Consider the following 14875-nt stretch of genomic DNA (forward strand, 5'->3'; position numbering starts at 1 on the left):
AGCAATGAGGATAGAGGTGGATATGCCATCATCCAGGAGACCAACAGACGGGTGTGGGACGCTGAACGGGCGCCTGCTGTCCCACATGCTGGGCTCAAACTAAGGACGTCAACATTTTTGTGTATACCAATAGTAGGGGGATAGCAGGCGTCATTGATCAATATGAGAAATGCAGTAGTTGTAATTACTTGTGCGAGCCATATACTCTAGCAAACAAGTATATGGTGCCCATGACATCACCTGTTGGTTTACACATGACCTTTTTTACGGTGTAAATCAATCATTCAGGACTCTTACTGTTGTTGTGTTTCCCTATGGAGTGTGTCCTGTCCACTTGTCTGTATTCTGATGACATCGTCATTATCTGCTACAGAACAGATAGGCATCATGCATGAAGTTTAAATATAGTGATGTGAACACATCACAGAAACCAAAGACATGCCCATAGAAAAGACCATCACTTCATTCCTTCAAGACCATTCCAAAGATCAGGACAATTTTTGTCTTATTTTGTGAAAAATATCCAAGGAAGGAACTTAGATTTAGGTAAAACATGTTCTTGGGTTCCATGCTTGAAAACATAATCATGTTTTCAACGTGGAAGCGGAATATTTCTGTAAAAAATTGGAAAAATTCAAGCGGTTCTTTATGGGCACTAAAGTGAAAAGCAGGTTTACAAATGGATGAAATACAAAACGAAATACAAAAAGGCTCTAGCCTAATAAGAAAACTGAATGTGCAATGAATTAAGGCTCTAGAATTAACAGTTTTTACACACCAGAGACACATATGCTAGCCCGGGGACACATAAATCACAGTGGAGGTTTTTACTGCAATGCTTGCTAGGAGCACTGCTGCTGAGTCCTGTCGACAGCAGTGCCCCTGGTAGTAAATCTCTCTCTCTGCCTTCTGCGTCCCCCCCTCTCTCTCTCTCTCTCTCTCTCTCTCTCTCTCTCTCTCTCTCTCTCTCTCTCTCTCTCTCTCTCTCTCTCTCTCTCTCTCTCTCTCTCTCTCTCTCTCTCTCTCTCTCTCTTGCACACACACACACACACACACACACCATGATTTCCTCTCTCACATGTACAGTAATATAGAGTGGTGCAGGAGGGTAGGTTTAGTACAACTTGTGATAGGACGTTGTAGGAGAGCACAGGGAGCTCACCGAGTGTTGTGAGGCAGACAGCAGAGGAGGAACAGAAAAGGAGTGAGACACACACTTCTCCAGCCGGTTCACGGAGCCGCATACAGAGCACTGCGTGACAAACAAAAAAACCCATTACCTAGCAAAACTGCTGATCCAGCTGAAGGTAGGAAGCCATCATTCTTTGCATATCTTATGCAGTTATAGAATCTCTATACGGGCAGCACATATGTATAATTATGTTATATTGTCTTCTTACTTGTATGCTGGTGTTACATTGAATTGTTTTTGCCTAGCAGGGCTTTAACCTTGGTTTTGATGAGCTGTGTCATTGCAGCTCTAACACTGCTCTATTGCTGCAGTCACTCTCTCTCTTGCCATCCCATCCTGCTTTGAGCCTCTATCTCTTTGCTTTTGTGTTTAATGTCCCTCCCCAGTATTCCTCTTATTACTGGCTTTTTCAATGCTGCCTCTGTCTTATAGTATGGTGTTTTACGGAACTATATTGATGCCAGAATATTTACCATGAATTGTTTATGCTACAATTGATGTCCTTAATGCTACAAACTATATCACACATTTAAATTAGATTGAATTGATTTCAAGTTCATCAGCGGTAACTAGCGAGGTTCATTTTAATGTATTCAGGGACTCAAATTCAGCCCGAAAGACATCAGGCCCCACGTTGCAAAGAAGCTGATAAGTGCCTTGCAAGGCCTGAGTGTTGTGTCCCCCCTGGTCTCATCAATTACTAGGAGGGAGTTTAGGATGATATCTTTGCAGCCAAGGATGTGGGCCACACCAGATTTTGTAACAGCCGTATTCAGATACCATCAGTTAACCAAAAGGGTTCTTCATGCCGTGGGCAACAGTTCTGATTGCAAGGTAATCACAGGAATCCAAAAGTAAACATTTGACAGTGATAGGGGTCCAGTTTTGATCATTTCTGGCATTAGCATCGCGGTTAGTGATATACATTGATTTATGCTACCTCAATTACATTTAGCATGCAAGGAATAACATGTCATGTCATGTTATAATATGTATAAAACCAGACTTTAGCTAAAAGCTGTAACATGTATGAATATTTGTTTAAAACATAAAAAAAAATTGCAATACCCACAGCACAGCAGTCCTCCAAAGAAAAAGCCAGGCATAATCACCCAAAAGAATGAAACCTCAGTTGACTATTCCACAAATGTAGTCGAACAATGTAGTGATATTTATAATAATATAGAACGCCAGTCCCGTTTCATACTGCTTCTATTGTTTATTTTATGTCATACAGTTGGCCTGCTTCTCCTCCCCATTGTCTCCGGTGGTCTGGTCCGTTGGTTGCGGTGGGCTGTGGGGCGAAAGAGGTTAGTGAGCGTTAGTGGCCGGCTGGCTAGCTAGCTTACCCCGCCGGCTCTTATGGAGCTTCTCCAAGGAAAACCTGTATTAGAGGAAGCCAGGCGGACGCAGACCCTCAACCATAGTATGAATGGGACCATGTGCACATCCCGCTTGACCGGTACATCTCTGGCCACCGCAACGTGGAAAGTATATCGGAGCCTGAACGCTCTTACACAATGACAAGATCCAGCCTTCCGGGCCAGTGTCTTCCCGATACCAATGGATCGGGACATCCTGATCATTTAGAGAAAAACAAGTCAAATGTTTTTGCCAGTTCCCCGCCAATGATGGACGGTGGTCTCGATGGTGGCCTCTGGTGTCGGGGCTTGTGGTAAAGGTTCAACACAGTTTTGTTTATTCAAAGATATAAGGTAAACATATAGTACTATGGAGCTGCTCTGGATGAAGCATCTGTGGGACAAAGGAAATTCTATAGTATGTATTGGTAAGGATTGCATGTTAAAGACGCCTATGGGGTCTGATTTATCTAAGAAACTAAAAAGAGACAGTTTAACGGTCAGGTGAGTTGAGTCTAACCGTATATGGTGTTGAATTGTGACTAGAAACTGGTGTTAGCTTTAATACTGTTTCAGGTTCAATACAGTAATAAGGTTAGCTTTAATACTGTGTGGTCTAATAGTGCGTTTTCCGAGGCACTTCGACGTCACGACAAAGTGGCACAGCGGAGGCTGGGTCTGCGTGGATGTGTGGAGCTCCTAATGGCCAGCGGTTGATATTGACAGCCGTGTCTGAGAGCCGCATTATTTTAATAACCAATATATATTAGTTAAAAATGATTATTAGTTCTAAAGACAGAGTGAACCCAGCACCATGTTCTTTATATGGTTATGTCTTATATGATCATAAACATAATAATCCATGACATTTTATCAATGTTACTAAAATAACATTGAGATTTAGAAAGAAAAAGGGGTCAGATCCCATGTTTAACGATACCCAAAACCTGCTAACGTTTCACTCTGATGCTAAAGCAGGGGGTGTTTTTTTGGTGATGAGGGGAAGGAGATTGCGGGGGAGAGTAATCCTCCATCTCAAAAGATTCCTCTCTAGAAACAGAGTGCCAAGACTCTGTGTCGTACCCTGTGACATTGCTCATTATGATACTGCTGATAAGATATTGCTCAACGACGAGTTCACAAAGTTACCATGGTGATAACATCTCAGTCTTAATGAATTCCCTCCCCCCTCTTTCTCACGAATGAGAGAGCTCTATGACCATAACGTCTGTTTATTTTTTCGGTGTTCTAATTCCAGCTGAATTGGGTTCACTGGCTCTTTAAAGACTCTTTCACTTTGGACGATTAGGCGATTTGAAAAAACTGTAGGCAATCTCAGATATTCTTGATGTTGACTGCTTGTACCTCAAGGTTACATTACACCTCACTGAAGTTGATTCAGTTCTTATGATGAAATAAAAAGTGAGACTTTGCTACTCATTCAATTAATGTTAGGGTGGCCGCTACTGACAGTTCATACATTAAACATATATTAATTAATGTGAGCACAGAAAGATCATGGAAAATGTCCTCGAAAGTGATGAGCTAAAAAGATAGGGAACCCTGAACACGGTTAATTAAGAAGGTCCTGCAGGAGTATGCAGCTCTTCCCAAGGAACTTCTCTTGCACGGTTGACACAAGGGCTGTCGTGCTCAAGAATTTTCACCTGTGGTAATGTAAGGTGACTTAAGGCACTCAAGGTATGCGATATGAAGACAAAGTAGTTTCTTAATTGCTAATTAAAGGGGACATATTATGAAAACAACACTTTTCCTGGGATTTAAGGTGTTGGTTTGGGTCTCTGGTGCTTCCACACGCGTGCAAACTTTGAAATAAGTCTATGACTTTTTGAGTGAGATATGCATTTCTGAAAGTACCCCGCCTACAGTTACCAAACGAGCGAGTCAGTTTCGGCGCTTCCTCCTATTTAGGAAGGGGGCACATTTTAATATTACCACCCACTTCCCCACCCCCCCTCCAATCAGAGCATAGATACAACTTTGTGGACCAGCGGATGAGTGCTGGGCGGAGATGTTTGCGCATTACAGAAGCAGGGAGCTCCCATACAAAAATAGATGTCTAGCTCCAGCGGGCAGCCTGGCGGAGCTGCCGGACTGCCGCCAGAGCTTCGGTGGCAGTCTGCTTTTCAAAAATGCCACGAAGCTCCCCCGCCGGAGCTGCCGGACTAACGCCGAAGCTCTGGCAACCGTCCGGCAGCTCCGGCGGGGAGGAGCTCGGCGGCAGTCCGGCAGCTAGGCTCCGGGAGTAAAACCCTGCATTCTCCTCCATGTCGCGGTTCAATATGGACTTCAGAGAGTCAAGGCCAAAGTTCCTTTCACCCAATTCTTCTCAACCATGGCCGACCATAACCCCCGCTACGAGTCTTTACTTGTTGTGGAAGTACCAGAGACGTCAGACTCAGTCTTTATGATTCATAATATCATCCGAGGCACACATAGCTTTTGACCGTGATATTAGATATTATATTATATAGATACCTATATATTATATTATTATTATTATTATTATTATTATTATATTATAGCCTATAGATATAGAGCTCCGGGAGTCCATAAACGGCAACAATCATGCTGTGGTTCACTCTTACAGCAGATTTGGTCAATGAGCAGCAGCTCATTTGCATTAAAGCTACAGGCACAAGAAACAGCACATATTGAAGGGACTGAAACAGAGGGGAATAGCGATAGGCAAGATTATTTTTCCTAAAAGCTATTTCCAGCAAACAGCTTCAAAAACATGTTTTCTGGAACTATGTTTACTTGTTTGGAAAACACCATAATCTCCTTCAAGAAACAAATTTGATCTGATAAGGTCTGGGCCCAGTTTCCCGAAAGCATTGTTAGCCTAAGTGGATCGTGAAGTGTCTCGTACGAGCATCGTACAGTTTTCATACCGTTTCCCGAAAGCATCGTTGGTAACGAACGTCATTAAAACGCTTGTAGCTAACGAGGACTTCAGGGGTACTCGTAGGATGCTAAGAGCATCGTTAGCCTACTCTAGCCTCAGTGGCAGTGGCGTAAATATCGGCGGTGCAGCAAAGATTGAGACATTTTAGAAGTCAACAACATAATTTATTGCAGCAATTTATAATTCCAAAAATACATGAGCATGCCGAAATGAACCGATCAAACGCCACGTCACAAGGCATATAATAAAATCAAATGATTCCATTGCTCATGTGTGCGAGGTCGCTTTCGAGCTGCACTTGCTGTCTTCCTCTGATTTTAATTCAACCATCGTGTTGTATTGTGACTAGAAACTGGTGTTAGCTCTAATACTGTTTCAGGTCCAATACAGTAATAAGGTTAGCTTTAATACTGTGTGGTCTAATAGTGCGTTTTCCGAGGCACTTCGACGTCACGACAAAGTGGCACAGAGGAGGCTGGGTCTGCGTCGATGTGTGGAGCTCCTAATGGCCAGTGGCTGATATTGACAGCCGTGTCTGAGACCCGCATTATTTTAACAACCCATATATATTAGTTAAAAATGTTTATTAGTTCTAAAGACAGAGTGAACCCAGCACCATGTTCTTTACATGGTAATGTCTTATATGATCATAAACATAATAATCCATGACATTTTATCAATGTTACTAAAATAACATTGAGATTTAGAAAGAAAAAGGGGTCAAATCCCAAGGCATATAATAAAATCAAATGATTCCATTGCTCTTGTGTGCGAGGTCGCTTTCGAGCTGCACTTGCTGTCTTCCTCTGATTTTAATTCAACCATCGTGGTTAAAATGTCCTCATATTGATCAATGACAGAAGCATAGGCGTCGATTACGCCGGGGACGCCGGGGATGCGTCCCCATCAGATTTTGTCAAGAATAATTTTGTACCCACCACTTTTAAAAAAATATATATATAATAAAAAGAATCGAGTTGAATTATTATGGATTATTACACGGGTCTTCTCAACGCCGTGGAACGCTCCGTTCACTTGCATGGGCTCTTCACAACTTCGCGGTGAATGCTAGATATAAATTGACCGCTGTCAAGGAAAACAAAGGACTTTTTGCCTATAATGACGTCTTTCGTATCACTCCTCAAGTAGTCCAGTAACTTTTCAATTCCAGCGTTTTCGGTTGCTAAGCGACGTCTACGTCTTTAGCGGATTATTTCTCTGCTGATCAACACTTCGAATGCTGGTAACAAATAAATTGTAACAAGCCACACCATGTGAGCTCATTTTTTCATTTTAGCACGTAGCCGTGTAATAAGCGGGGTAATGTATAGAACGTCGCCGGTCGTATTTAAGCCCCTTCAGTGGGAAGCAATTACCCTCGCTGCGCGTCGGTGTCATGGGTGTCAGTTTGTTTTGAAATGTGCTGGGGACAGAGACGCATTCGGAAGTGCATTTTTAGAAGTGCTGGGTACAATGAGGATGCACTCTTTTTTCTCTCTTTAGTGCCGGTAATGAAATGTTCTGAAAGAAGACATAACCATGTAGCTAATTACTAAGGAAGAAAATGTATACAAAATCTGTCTGGCACGTTTTATGAAGAAAACGTTTTAAAAAAGCATCGGAAATATGACCCACTATGTTCTGCTCCATGTATCCAATGTTGACAACGTGACATGATATGGTTAAGCTAACAACATAAACAAGAGGAGCTAGGAAAGGAATTTAACTGCATGTTTAAGTTCAGAAGGGCCAAAGGTGTGGCTACACACAACACTACAAAAGTCGTCAAGATTGAAAAAAAAAAAAAGTATTTGTTGCACAGCTGAACGCTGTATCACATCAGGAGCTGGCTGTTCTCCATTCACAACACGCATTCCATCAAAACTAGCCTACATCAGGCATTCTGACCAAAACGCATGCACACCAAAAGAGATTTGGTGTCAACTAGAGACTGACTCCACCGACTATCTTTTGCAAGTTAAAACAGCCGACCACTTGAGTGCAAAAAACACAAAAGACCTCGCCACAGCACCAGCAAATCTTAAGCAATAAATATTGCGTCTTACCTTTATTTATGTGGCAGTGGTCTGCAGATGCATCCTGTGGTGTAGCCTACCACATCCATTTAGTTCAACAGGTTATCGTTCTGATACTGTCCATGGTACTAGCAACCTGCTCTGGTGCTTCAGATGTATTCAGGCTAAAATGACTTGATTGTCTGATGCCTCATCATCCCAGCCAAAGAGTATTGGTATTATTAGTAATGGCTACTTGCCAAATCGAATCAAAATTTTCCAATGTATTTGTTATCATTCGTAGCGATGATCAGCAGAGAAATAATTCGCCAAAGTCTTTGACGTCGCTTAGCAACCGAATACGAATGTAGTCTACAGCATTGAGAAGAGCCATGTGATAAGTAAGGGATAATGTATAGAATGCCGGTCATTATCGGGAAAATAAGCCCCGACAGGGCGAACAGGACGCCTAGGCCTAATCAGTGATTAGGCCCTGGCCACAATTGATTAGGCCTAGGCATAATCAATTGTGCGGCCTATAGGCCTAAACAATTGTGTATTAATATCTTTAGCATTCAAATTATTGCAGTCTATTATTTTCGTAGGCTACTCTGCTGTTGGCCTTGATGAGGAGATATTTTAACGCTTTTTAACCCCATTTCCCTGCGACATTCCTGCGTCCCCCTCAGAACGGAGCCCATTTCAGCACCGTGTCGGTGGACAGGTACAATCCTACGAACGTCGTGAGTGCAGTGAACGCACGTTTTGGTGCTTGAACACCGCCGCACGGCAACCGCCCTTATAACCGCCCTGCTGCCGGAGGGTTCAGCGCGGCGGTGCGAAGGCCAGTCGTTTTCAAAAGCGGCTGCTGCTGCTGCCACTGCTGCCGCCGAAAGCTGCTTTCACACCGCCGCGCAGCAACTCGCCGCCTCCATTCATTTCAATGAGGGAAGGGCGGCAGAGGGGAGGCGGTTACAAAAGCGGCTGAAAACCAGGAAGCGGTTGCCGCCCACGTGAACGTGCACAGATTTTGCCCTGCCGCTCAGCTTTCCCCGTGTTGAAACTTTCGGCGGCAGCAGCAGCAGCCGCTTTTGAAAAAGTCTGGCCCTTCACACCGCCGCGCTGAACCCTCCGGCAGCAAGATTGTTATGGGTGGTTGCCGCACGGCGGTGTGCAAGCACCTGAAAGTTTCAAAACGGGGAAAGCTGAGCGGTAGGGCAAAATCTGCGGGTTCACGTGGGCGGCAACCGCTTCCTGGTTTACAGGCGCTTTCGCGTCCCCCCTCTGCCACCCTTCCCTCATTGAATTGAATGGAGGCGAGTTGCCGCGCAGCGTTTTGAAAGCGGAGTTTCGGGACCGCCCCAAAGAAATTCATGATGGTTCGCAAGATCCATTGTGAGAATGATCGTACGAGCAAAGATCCATCGGGAAACGAGGCCCTGGTCTGGTCCCTCTATACTGTAAAAGTTACAAAAACAAAGGTTTTTAAATGAGAGAACTTCAAATTAGGGCTTTCAAGTTCTGGGCCAAGTTTCCCGAAAGCATCGTTAGCCTAAGTGGATCGTATAATGCGTTGTACGAGCATTGTACAGTTTTCACACCGTTTCCCGAAAGCATCGTTGGCGACCGTAGCTAACGAGGACTCCAGGGCCTCGTTTCCCGATAACGATGGATCTTTGCTCGTACGATCATTCTGACGATGGATCATGCAAACCATCGTGAATTTCTTTGGAGCGATTCCCGAAACTCCTCTTAACATGAACGGGCGTTCACTGCACTCACGACGTTCGCAGGATTGTAACTGTCCACTGACACAGTTGCAGGAAAATGGGGTTAAAAAGGGTTAAAATATCTCCCCATCAAGGCAAACAGCAGAGTAGCCTACGAAAAAGAATAGACTGCAATAATATGAATGCTAAAGATATTAAAACACAATTTATTAGGCCTAGGCCGACATATGCTATATCAGTCCTATTCCTGAACGCACTGTGCATACATTTTTTCACGGCAGCTCCCCCCCCTGAAATAATTCCATATTACAAAAATCCAAAATAGCCTGTGTGACAACTACATTTATCTTAAAGTGCTGATTTCTGAAACATACTTTGCGCAGCAAAGAGAGCCAACTTTATCTGATTCCGCATAGGGTTTCATTGATTGGCGCGCACTCTCTAGTCTAGATTATTTAGACATAAAAATGCAACGTTCCATTCATTCATTATCATTCAAACGCATAGGCTAGGCATTGACACACGGCTATTGCTGACCCGATTAGGAGAAGTTGGTCTATCCTGCCCATATTTTTGGGCAGGATGAAGTAGGCTATAGGTATTTTTACACTGCCGAGCCGGTTTGTTATAGAAGCTTCGCACGCCTGGCGATTTCGTCTTCTTATCTCAAGTTTCCTGTTTAAAACCGCGGGGGTCAAATCCCCCGTTCGTCACGGCGCAGGCTTTCTTGGTTCACTTGGGAAGGCGGGGCTGCGCACGGAGTCTCTGACCTCTTTAGAATAATTTGTATTATTGCATGCTCCCGAATGATTTAATTTTTTTATAAATGAAGACATTGCATGCAATAATGGGTTCACGTCTGAGTGTAGACCACAAACGCGATTAACTATGGTCAGGGATGTTCGTTACTGTCTAGACACGGTACAATAGTGAACTTCATCACAGCCTCACCGAAGCACCCACAGTGCTTAATGCAAACAATCGCAACGCAAAACGCCTGCAGAAATTCTCCGACACCCGCTGGTCTCAGCATGATTCATATCTACAGTAGCCTATGACTTCTGCCATTGATCAATATGAGGACATTTGAACCAATATGGTTAAATAAAAAATCAGAGAGAGACAGCAAGTGAAGTTCGAAAGCGACCTCCCACAGAAGAGCAATGGAATCATTTGATTTAATGTATGCCTTCCTTGTGACGTGGCGTTTGATCGGTACATTTCGGTGTATTTTTTGAATTTTAAATTGCTGCCATAAATTATGTGTTGTTGACTTCTAACATGTCTCTATCTTTGCTGTTTAAATCTCACAGTAGTCTATGAGTAATATATCGATAGTAACCACTGTTTATGGTTGCAAAATTGCGCCAGCTGGGCATTCCATGGTATTGGATGTGCTTTAATAAAACGCATCCAATGCACGGAATGTCCGCTGATGACGCCACTGAGACTATAGTAGGCTAACGATGCTCTTAGAATCCTACGAGTACCCCTGGAGTCCTCGTTAGCTACGAGCATTTTCATGGCGTTCGTTAACAACGATGCTTTTGGGAAACGGTGTGAAAACTGTACGATGCTCGTACGACGCACTTCACGATCCACTTAGGCCAATGATGCTTTCAGGAAACGGGGCCCAGGGGTACTCGTAGGATGCTAAGAGCTTGTGGGTGACAGCAGTGCAACTTCCACATACCTTGAGAAGTAATCTACCAGTAGATCGGTCTTGCCTTGCAGCGTGAAAAGGTCAGCTCCCAAGGTTTGCCAAGGCCTGTTTGGCATCTCTGTTGGCATCAGCGGCTCTTTGACGTTCCTTTTCTCTTGATTGCAGGTCCTACATTTCAGCACCATGTCATTCAGCTGACTACTGAGTCCTGGCCACCATACCGTCTGTTTGGCCCGGCCCCTGTGCTTTGTCACCCCCAGGTGTCCCTCATGTAGCCTCTGCAGCACATCAGCTTGTAAGGCCGATGGGATGACGAACCTCTTGCCCCGCAGCAGCAGTCCATCTTAAACAGTCAGCACTGCTCTATAAGCCCAGTAATGTCTCAGCACTCCCTGCAGTTGACTTTTGTCAGGCCAGTCGTCTGTGCAGTACTCCATCAGTGCAGAGCATGTGCTGCCTTCAGGTGCTCACGTAGGCTGCAAAGATAATCTCCACTGACAGAAATGTTGCTGATGACAGAGTCTACATAGATGTTTCTGTCCTGTAGTAGGCTTGTATCCGTGTGTGCTCTTGCGGCTCTCAGAGGAGCATGAGATAAGGTGTCGGCTGTCCACAGGCTTTTGCCAGGGACATGATTGACTGTATAGTTGTACCTCATGAGTCTCATCCTAAACCTTTAGATTCTTGGTGGGAGGTCATCCAAAGCTTTCCCTCCCAGCAGACTCACAAACGGCTTATGGTCAGTTTCCAGCTCGAATGGTCTTCCCAGGATTAAACAGCTGAACCTTTCACATGCCCACGTCGCAGCCAATGCCTTCTTCTCCACTTGAGCATAGCGCTGCTCTGTTGGTGACATTGACCTGGACGCATATGCCACAGGTGACCACATGGCATTGCTCTTCTGCAGCAGGACTGCCCCCAGGCCCAAGGAAGAGGCATCCTCAGAGATTTTTAGTGCACTGTTTGGGTTGTATAGTGTGAGCACTGTCGTAGCAATTTGTCTTTTTCAGCCAGGTTAGGCATGAAGCGGCCCAGCTGATTGACCATGCCCAGAAAACTCCTGAGTTCGCTGACATTTTTGGGTGCATCCATTTCTTGTACTGCTCTCGTCTTCTCTGGATCTGGCTTCACTCCATCTGCTGAAATCACATGACCCATGAATCTGACCATGTGTTGTGTGAGCTCGCAATTGTCCATGTTGAGCATAAAGCCAGCCTTTTGTGCCTTCTCTAGCACCCATGTTGGCATCTAATTTGCTGAATGCTGTTGCACCAGCTAACATGCCCAGAGTGTGTTTGACAGAAGGCAGGATAAACTTTTCTCTGCATACTGATTCATTCATTTTTGTGAAATCCACACAAATGCGAACATCACCTGCTTTTTTCGACACCACCACCATCCCGGCACACCAATCAGTCGGCTCCTCAATCTTGGTGATTACGACCATTCTCCTCCTTCACTTTTCCCATAAGCGGTAGAGGTACTCTGCGTGGTGTGTGGAGAGAGAAGGGCACAGCCTCTGGCTTTAATTTAATTGAGTATCTGAACAAGACCCAAGCCGCTACACAGCTTCGGATACTGTTGTTTAAACGATTCCATGGCGATGCCGTACGACATAAATGTCCTCTATGGTCGTCTTTTTCCCTCGGCGCAGCGTTTCTCTGGCTACACCTATGACAGAGAATACATTGCCACCTGGCCCAAACAATGGCCGTGTCGACACTGCCAGGCGCTTCACATCATGCCCCCCTGTAATGTCATGGTACACCTCGGCTGGCATGGCGGTGACATCAGCACCAGTGTCTATTTTAAAGAACACTTGTTTTTGTCTCACTTGTTGCTGCACCGTCCACGGGTCTTTTACAGCATCCACGGCCCCCAGGAAAAAGCTCTCCTCTTCGTCTGTAGTAACAGCATTCAGAGATTTTGCACTGTTTCTGCACACCTTGCCATGATGTCCATTTATTCCACAGTTCTGACACACAGCATCTTTAGCAGGGTATTCCAATATTCCAAGGCGAGGGCATTTTCCCACATCTATTACAGGCCTTTGAGCCTGAATGTGGCCATGCATTAGGTTTATTTTTGCCTGATGTTTGTGTTTGTGCTTGTGGCTGAGGCTTTGATGGAAATTTGAGTTTTCTGTAGCTTTTAGCATGCACAGTATCAACTTAGAGCACTTGCTAGCACCGCCATTTTCACCTCATAAGTCAGACTGCTGTCGTCTTACTTCTTCAGACTGCCTTGTCTTCGTTATAGCAGTTTCCAGGGTTAGGTCTCTGTCTCACTGTAGCTTCTCTGACAATGAGACGTTTCTAAGCCCGACCACTTACCTGTCGCGGATCAGCTCATTCTGTAACTGTCCATATTTGCATTGTTCAGCTAATCCGTATAGAGCATTGATGAAGGAATCCACCGTTTCTCCTGGCAGTTGCACACGCTGATTGAACTTGGCTCTTCATAGATTACATACTTTTTAGGCACAAAAAATGCATCAAAGCCCGCCTTGACATCTGTGTACATCTTCCTCTCATCCTCAGTTAGCATTACCCCCTCTAGCACATCTTCAGCTTCATCGCCTATGCAGTACACTAACGTGTTCACCTGTTTTTCTTCCAACGTCGCGTTTAAGTTGCTTGCAAGCCGAAAGCGGTCGAATATCCTAATCCAACGCTCCCAATCTTGGGGCTTGATATAAACTAATGGCTCTGGAGGTTGTATTGTGAATGTAGCAGTTGGTGTAGGTTGCGTCAAAGCTGCCGGCTCGTCTCCCATTCATCTGCCAAAACGATACACTTTCCTCTTCTTCGTCTTTTTAATCTCTCCGCTTACAAGTTGCCCAGTTCTGACCCCATGTTGAGTTATTATTATAATGAGGCTCGTACAACGACGTAATCAGAGTCTGTCTTTATTATCAACTCTGTACATTAGTAGTAGACTAGTGTGCATGCACGGGACTCCAGCTAACCCCGCCTCCGGTACCGACATCCATCCGGTTACTACAAAATAAAGGCATTCCTTACACTATTATTCCATAATACAACATGTGGGATTTACTTAAAACATGAGCGCAATTAAAAATATGTCAACCTTGTTTATATATTTACTATTCACATTAAAGGAATTGTATACATTCTCCCTGTACCTAGAGATACCTCCCTTCCTCTCTCTGACTGAGAGCAATTAAGATCATTTTTATTTGCATTGCCATGATCATTGGCATTTGCATTGCCAGTCGAGCCACGAAGACTCAGGCCAAGCCAATTGACTGACTTTGTTGTGTAGATTCCTTTAACTGTGTTGCAGCCTTGCTTGCAGACTTGTAGACATGTCCACTTGCCCCATAGTGTTGAACTTGGCCTCTCCCACAAATTCTAAACTTTCCATGATGGTCACTCATACTCACCTTTGTTACCTATGTATTCATTACCCACAATTCAAACGTATCCCTGTAAGAATCTTGTTCACCCATTGTCTCACTGAATGAATCCGTGGTAACTTCTCTGCCTGTACTTTCCCATTAACATCCTCTAATATAAAATCAAATATTTCGCTCATGTTCAACCATCGCAAGCAGTTCTACTAACTGATTCTTCTGATTCAGCAAAGAAGCGCAAAGAGGTCCCTGCAGGCATCCATACTTGTTGTTATGAAGTCTAGTCTTACAAACCATCTGTGTTAGCCGACTGGCGGCGGCAGCAGCAGCCGCTTTTGAAAACGCCTGGCCCTTCACACCGCCGCGCTGAACACTCCGGCAGCGAGGCTGTAATAAGGGCGGTTGCCGCGTGGCGGTGTGCAAGCACCTTAAAGGCCTCCACACACCGGCGCCGCAGCGGCGCGGCGCGCATTTTACGCGCGTCAAAAGCACGCCCCTAGCACCAACAGGAGGCGGCGCGACGGCCGCGATGCAGTATAAAATCAGGAAGTCACCTGTCAATCAACCGCAGCAAAGAGACGAAACGCAATGGGTGAGTAGCCTATTGTA

General features: G+C 44.8%; 1 protein-coding gene across 2 annotated transcripts in view; it reads left to right on the forward strand.

Annotated features, from left to right (window-relative positions):
• The first annotated feature begins 1035 nt into the window (after positions 1-1035).
• Positions 1036-14875, forward strand: part of LOC115540586 (glycine receptor subunit beta) — a 36497-nt gene continuing 22657 nt past the window's right edge. The window contains exons 1-2 of one of the 2 annotated variants that reach the window (XM_030352014.1): positions 1036-1307; positions 2430-2502. The gene's annotated coding sequence lies outside the window, so the exon portion shown is untranslated. The remainder of the gene's footprint in view (positions 1308-2429; positions 2503-14875) is intronic. The other variant, XM_030352015.1, reaches the window with a different exon arrangement.

Source organism: Gadus morhua, chromosome 3, assembly GCF_902167405.1.
Source record: "Gadus morhua chromosome 3, gadMor3.0, whole genome shotgun sequence".
NCBI lineage: Eukaryota > Metazoa > Chordata > Actinopteri > Gadiformes > Gadidae > Gadus > Gadus morhua.